The sequence below is a fragment of the Podarcis filfolensis genome (genome assembly GCF_964270895.1).
Source record: "Podarcis filfolensis genome assembly, chromosome: 1".
In the NCBI taxonomy this organism is placed as follows: domain Eukaryota; kingdom Metazoa; phylum Chordata; class Lepidosauria; order Squamata; family Lacertidae; genus Podarcis; species Podarcis filfolensis.
In genome coordinates, this window is record NC_139604.1 from 86,431,273 (window position 1) to 86,437,974 (window position 6,702).

Here is a 6,702-nt window from a genome sequence, read left to right on the forward strand (position 1 = left end):
TAGGGTATATCACCTAATAATTTTAGCGACAACAGCAAGTTTATTTTTTAAAAAAATACTTGGATTAAGTAGTTATCCATTCATTCAGATCTGCAAGTACAACACAAATGGGAGTAACAGTAAACATGTTGGATGAAAAGCAAAACAACTCCAGATAGTTTCAAAATGAAGAGCTGAGGAGTTAACAATGAAGTAAAATTCAACAAGGTCAAATGTAAAATGTATATACGAGACCCATCCAATACACAATTATAAAAGCAGATGTGCCAATACTCAATAACACTTCTGAGAAAAATGTAAATACTCAATAACACTTCTGAGAAAAATGTAAACAAATGAAATGAGCAATGAAGGCAATGATGCAGCTCCAAAGCTTAATGCCATCCTGAGATCTGTATCTGCATTAGATTTGTATTAAATACTGTAGTTCTTTCTGTACTACCCAATGCTGAGCAGAGAAGTTTCATTCAGTGTGTTATGTTTACCCAGATACCTCATTTAAAAAAAGATGATGATAGGCAGAAGAAGATTCAGAGAAAAACTACAAAAGTGATAAACAGTCTAGAAAGCAAGTCATATTAAGACAAACTAAAGAACTGAGATAGGAATAACATGCTGCCAGTATTCAAATATTAACAAGCTTCCAGAAAATAGTAAATGAAAAAATATTTTCTGTATCTAAGAAGCAGTTAATATAAACTGCAAGAAAACATATTTAGGTGACATGTTAGGAAATTTGTTTAAGTGTTTAAAAATCTGAATCAAATGTGAAAGGCACTTGTGGAATTTACTTTCAGATTTACAGAAAAACTCAGGAGGACAGGTGAGCATGAACTACTGAGATTTCAAATACTACAGGTTTATGCAGACAGGCAAAACCGCTAAGATTTATGAAAACATATGCTCTGTTGTCACTTTCCTCAGAAAGACTTTTTTGGATCACCTCATGGCTTATAGAAGTTGCAACATCCAGTTTTGCACAGTATAACCAAAGTGGCATTTTAATTTTAGCCATGTTTCAGACAGAAAGCATCAAACTAACTTATCTAAAATTAAGTGTACTTCCCTGCAAACTTGCAATGTGTTTTGTTGGGGGGAGGGCAAAGTAACAATTTTCGAATAAAACTTGGAATTGGGGGGTGGGGGGGAGCTAAGTAGGGCTTCAGTATTTTATTTAGCACTCTCTTCTCCAAGCTACCTGTCTTCTATCTCCATAACCCATTTATTCTTAGTTGCCCTACTCTCTCCTCGCAATACACACTGAAGTCCAAATCCTTAAAGCATACCAAACACACACAGCTTAGAAAACTAATAAGCAATTTCATGGTACAGAACACACACACACACATATACCAGTCCACAATTCTGTAAAATCCTGATGACCGGAAAAAACAATTGTATCCCAATTATGGTGTTAAATATATGGCTGGATGGAGTTATAAAAACATTGGGGAAAACAGGCTTGAGTTCTCCGAACCGAATACCTTCTTCTACATACAAAGCCTCACAACCCTCTTCACATTTAATTATTCTTAATTAATTAATTAAGACCCGTGTACAGAGAGACCCCAGCGAGCTAACAGCCAACTCTCCCTGCAATCTCGTGCTCCTTTCCTCAGAGCCAAGCCATCGTGGTCCCCGTGCCCACCAGGCCTTACTCTCAAGGAAGTGCGGGCAGGCTCGGAGCCACATTCGCACAGGAAAACAGACATCCCGCTGCGAAAATTCCTCCTCGCATCCCTGAAAAGGGGAAATACCCGTGCGGCCGAGTGTTTACGTGGGCGGAGGGGAACCGAATGTATTTTAAATTAAGGAAGCGCTGCCTCCCTGTACTCAGACCGACGGCTCCGGAAACAACACAGGGCGGGCCTTCAGAGCCTCGCTCTGCGGGTCCCGGGAAGGAAGGCCAAGGCCGCCAGGAGTCTGGCTAGCTGATTCTCCGAGCGGGGAGGACGCGGGGGCCACACAGCCAGGCAGCCTCCTCGCGAGAAAGACGCGGCCGCGGGAGGCTCCGCGGTGGGCGGGGTGGAGCGGAGGGCCTCGACGCCAGGCGACCCTTCCTGAAACGCGTCCCGCCCTTCGCCTCAGGCTCCCCAACTCCCCGGCCGGCCCCACCCGCCGTGTTTCTCTCCCCGCCGGCTTGAGGGAGCGCGGCAACCCCCCTAGAGAGGAACCAGGCCCGGAGCCTCTAGGCCCAGAGCCTACCTGAGGCGGGGGGGGGGGCGGGCTGGCCAAGGCCTGGCGCCCTCGAATCCCGGAGAGGACCGGAGCGGTGGCGTGAGGCACGCTCCGGGCTGGTCGGGGCCTGGTCCAGGGAGGGACAACCCAAATCCGACGGCGGCCTCTCCCCCTGCAGTTTCTGCCGCCGCTGCTGCTGCTCCGAGTTACTACCAAGGCCAGGGCGCCTAGCCGAGCACCTAAGCAGCCGAGTGCGGAGATGCCGAGTGCCGAGCCAATCGAACGGCAGGCGCAAAAAGCGGAGCAGAGCTGACGAATGGAACGCAGAGAGCGGGATCGGCGCTGTCCTGGCGACCGGGAGGGCGGGGAAAGAGGGCAGGGGGAGGAGCCCACGGAGAGGCCTGCGTCAGGAGGCGCCTCCTTCCGGGGCTCTGAGATCGTCTGCTGCGAAACGAGCCCTTAGCCGAGGGATACGTGGAGAAGAGATGTTCACCTTCACATCGCCCTCGTCCCCTTGGTAATCATCTGCCAGGGACCTCCATAAAGTACAACACATGTTCTTTAAAAATGGCTACACCACCCCCCGCAAAATCAAAGCCATAAATAGCCTCCAATACATTTTTATTGTAAGACTTAAAAAAAAAATCAGTATAACTTTATCTGGCAAACCATGACTGCGCACTGGATATTCCCCCCCCCCCAAAAAAAAATCACATTTCCCAAATTTCCCCATACACTATCAATTCCACTTTTTATAATGAACGCACACTTTCGTGCAGAAAAAAAGGTTCACATCCACACCATACATTGAAAGCTTTCCCCATAGTTTGTGCTAGGATTTCGGGGAAACCATGCACTTTATATGTATGGCTGTTGGCTTAGGATAAGCCCCACTGAACTCACCAGGACTTGTTATGAAGTAAATATGCACAGGGTTGCTGTTAAAACTGGTGGCACTGATGACTCACCTACATTAGTAAAAAAACACCAGTGTTTTGAATGTTATAAACATGCAACACCAGATGGTGCTGTAGAACAAACTTTTTCTATGAGATTTTACATAGTGTTTTTTTCGTTTTTTATAACGATTTAATTTGTGACTTACTTATCGTGTTTTTTCCTGTGTGTAGATCCACGCTGAAACAGAGACTTAAGAGGCCTCCTACTGCTACCACATTGTGATTTACTTCTGAGTAAGCCTACATAAGGTTGTGCTGCATGACTTTCTAGATGTGTCTGAGGATATTAGTTCTGCTAATAAACTAAAAAAAGGCACAAGAAGCAAATGCTTGTATTCAACAACTCACAAAGCAAAATGTACTACTCCCTGTGCAACAGCTGCAATCATAACCCCTTTTAACTGGGAGTAAACCCCATTGAATTCAATAGGATTTTCTCTGAGTAGACAAAGTTAGGATTGCATTAAGACTAGGCTCTCTTTAGGCTTGCTTTTCCCATCTTTTCCCATCTAGTCCTCTTAGCTCTCAGAGTCACTGACAGCTCTGCCATGATATCATCAGGAGCTATGCATCATAATTACAACACAAATATAATTAAGGACAGGTACTTAATGAAGGTCCTGCATCACCTGCTTGTGCAACAATATGTTGTACATGTAGGTGTCTGAGTTTCATAAGGCCCTCTCGTTTCTAATCAGTTTTGCAGCACCAGATTTAGGGTGGTGTGGGTGATTCACCCTGCACAGGGCACTAAGCTGAGGGGGAGAAAAATTGAGAAGATCCATAACTGAGAAGATCCATTTTGAATGGCACCAAATTTTGTCCGCACCCAAGGCACCACGTTACAACAGATTACCAAAGTCTGTCCCTGAGTTTTGCCTCAATCTGGTTTCTGAGTTTAGCATATATTAGCATTGTTGCCTAAATGCTAGCCTGACAAACATTCACTCAGAGTTACAGCAGCACATCCTAGCATTGCAGCATGTTCTCAAATACCATAGGTAAAAGGTAAAGGGACCCCTGACCATTAGGTCCAGTCGTGGCCGACTCTGGGGTTGAGGCACTCATCTCGCTTTATTGACCAAGGGAGCCGGCATGGTCATGTGGCCAGCATGACTAAGCCGCTTCTGGCGAACCAGAGCAGCGCACGGAAACACCGTTTACCTTCCCGTTGGAGCGGTACCTATTTATCTACTTGTACTCTGACTTGCTTTCAAACTGCTAGGTTGGCAGGAGCAGGGACCGAGCAACGGGAGCTCACCCAGTCACAGGGATTCGAACCACAAATCTTCTGATTGGCAAGTCCTAGGCTCTGTGGTTTAACCCACAGCGCCACCCGTATCCTGGATCTCAAATACCATAGCAAACATTTAAATTACAGAAGTACTTTACATATCTTGTAAAATAAATTTTGGAATATGGAGTCAATTTTTCTACAAATGAGTTCAAAAAGCTTTTCCTCACCATGGTTACTAGCTTTCTATATATTTGGCACACAGTTAGATCTAGCTGCAACATTACCAAGACTGGAAACCAACTATCATAGGTACATCTTCCTGGCAGTTAAGTCCCAGTGAACTGTACTTCTGAGTAGACATGCATTGACTTCCACTGTTATAAATGTAATCTAGAGCAGGGCAAATACTGTAAGCAGGTAAGAATTTATTCCCATCATAGGCACTGGCTTTAAGGAGCCAAGGCTCTTTGCACCACCTCAGGTTTTTTTTGAGGGGGCAGGTTCCCCATTATTGAGATTGGGTACAGAGCTGGGCATGGAGTGACATCAGGACTTCTTTTCCAGGCCAGGGCCTCACCTGGGGTAGAAGTAGTTAAGAATGGGAAAAGGGTGCTGGAACCAAATCCTTAACCCATCACTGGAAACCATAAACACCAACAACTGGGAAACACTGGCCTGCGAGCACTCCAACTGGAGAACAGCCTTTACCAAAGGTGTCACGGGCTTTGAAGACACTCGAACTCAGGACGAAAGGGAGAAACATGCTAAGAGGAAGGCACACTTGGCAAACCCTCACAGTGATCAACTCCCTCCTGGAAACTTATGTCCCCGCTGTGGAAGGACATGTGGATCCAGAATTGGCCTCCACAGTCACTTACGGACTCACTGTTAAAACCGTGTTTATGAGTTAATGACACCTTGTGTGAATTGATTTGGGAGGCCTATGATACCCTGTGTGCGGAGTCTTTGACTGTGATAGAGAAAAAACAGAAAGGGAGAGCAAAAAGCATAAAAGGTTATTATATGTGATGGCAATGTAAAATCATTAAAAAAGCCTGGGATAAGACATATAAAGATTTGAAAACAAATTGGGAAATGATTGTTGTTAAAAAAACTGAAGTTATGACATAGAGATGTACAGAACTTATTGGACTTATTGAACAAAATACATTGTTCCTGTATGCAAGATTGGACGCCAGGCCCTACAGAAGGAATAAGCCTCCGTTAAAGAAGACAAAGAAGACTGGTAAACTAAACTATTGAACTATACAGGATAAACTAGTTAACATAGAACCCAAGACAGAAAGAGGACTTTGAATAATAAAAAAGGGGTAAAGGTTTAATGCTCATCTTTTAAGCTTTGTGTACAGACTTTCACGTTAGTATAACTTTTAAAACTCACTTGTATTAAGATGAACAAAGTTTAAAAGTTGAATTATTAAGATTATAAGGACGTGCACGAACAAGTATTAAACAATGAAACCAAGAGGGGGAGGGGAGGGAAGTCAAGCAAAAATAATGGTTTAAAATTTTTGATTATGATGGTTTTTTTCTCCATTATATATTGTTGTTTTTATGTTTATTTTTTATGTTCTTTTTGGAAAATTAATAAATTGTTACAAAAAAACAAAAAACATGTTTATGGAAGACAATCTTACTCGGTTATGAGTGATCGCCAAAGAAGAAGACTCCCTAATCTGACACCAACATAGACTCCATGGGGTGCAAGTCTCTGTGAAGAATGTAGGGGTCTCTACAATAAACCTTTCTTACACCCACAGTGAGAGGTTAATCTCTAGTTTAATGATTACTAAGACTTTACAAAGATTTGTGTTGGTACATTGGGCAGATGTAAGGATATTTGATCATAAGGAATATTTTTGTAGATTTGTTGAGGCTATTTTTGCTCTGACCTCTCATTCTTGATGACTCAGGAATTACATGTCCGTTTCAGTGTTGGCCATTTTCCCATTTTGTAACTGGGACAACAAAATGGACCACAACCCATTCCTTCCCTCCTGCCTCAATCTATATAATAACAACATCCCTTTCCGTTACACAAATCCAGTTGCTGTTGGATGAAAAAAGGCAGACAAGAGTGATAAGTTACCAAGCAGAAAAAGAGGAATGCTTCTATTTTTAACCATGTGTAAGCCACTTTTACAGTTTAGTTAGTTGGCATTCGTCTGTCTCAAGAGACAATGGAAAAGTGCACCATCAAGGGTAAAATTAAACTGTTGGGTGAATTACAGCACCTGCTGTGTCTGTACAGACCAATATGGGTGAACTTCAGTTAATAACTGAAACAAAAGTGTTCCGAATCTGTTA

General features: G+C 43.4%; 1 protein-coding gene across 2 annotated transcripts in view; it reads right to left on the reverse strand.

The window, feature by feature from the left end:
* Positions 1–2,544, reverse strand: part of AMBRA1 (autophagy and beclin 1 regulator 1) — a 145,814-nt gene extending 143,270 nt beyond the window's left edge. The window contains exon 1 of one of the 2 annotated variants that reach the window (XM_083601204.1): positions 2,206–2,544. The gene's annotated coding sequence lies outside the window, so the exon portion shown is untranslated. The remainder of the gene's footprint in view (positions 1–2,205) is intronic. The other variant, XM_083601206.1, reaches the window with a different exon arrangement.
* Between the last annotated feature and the right edge of the window lie 4,158 nt (positions 2,545–6,702).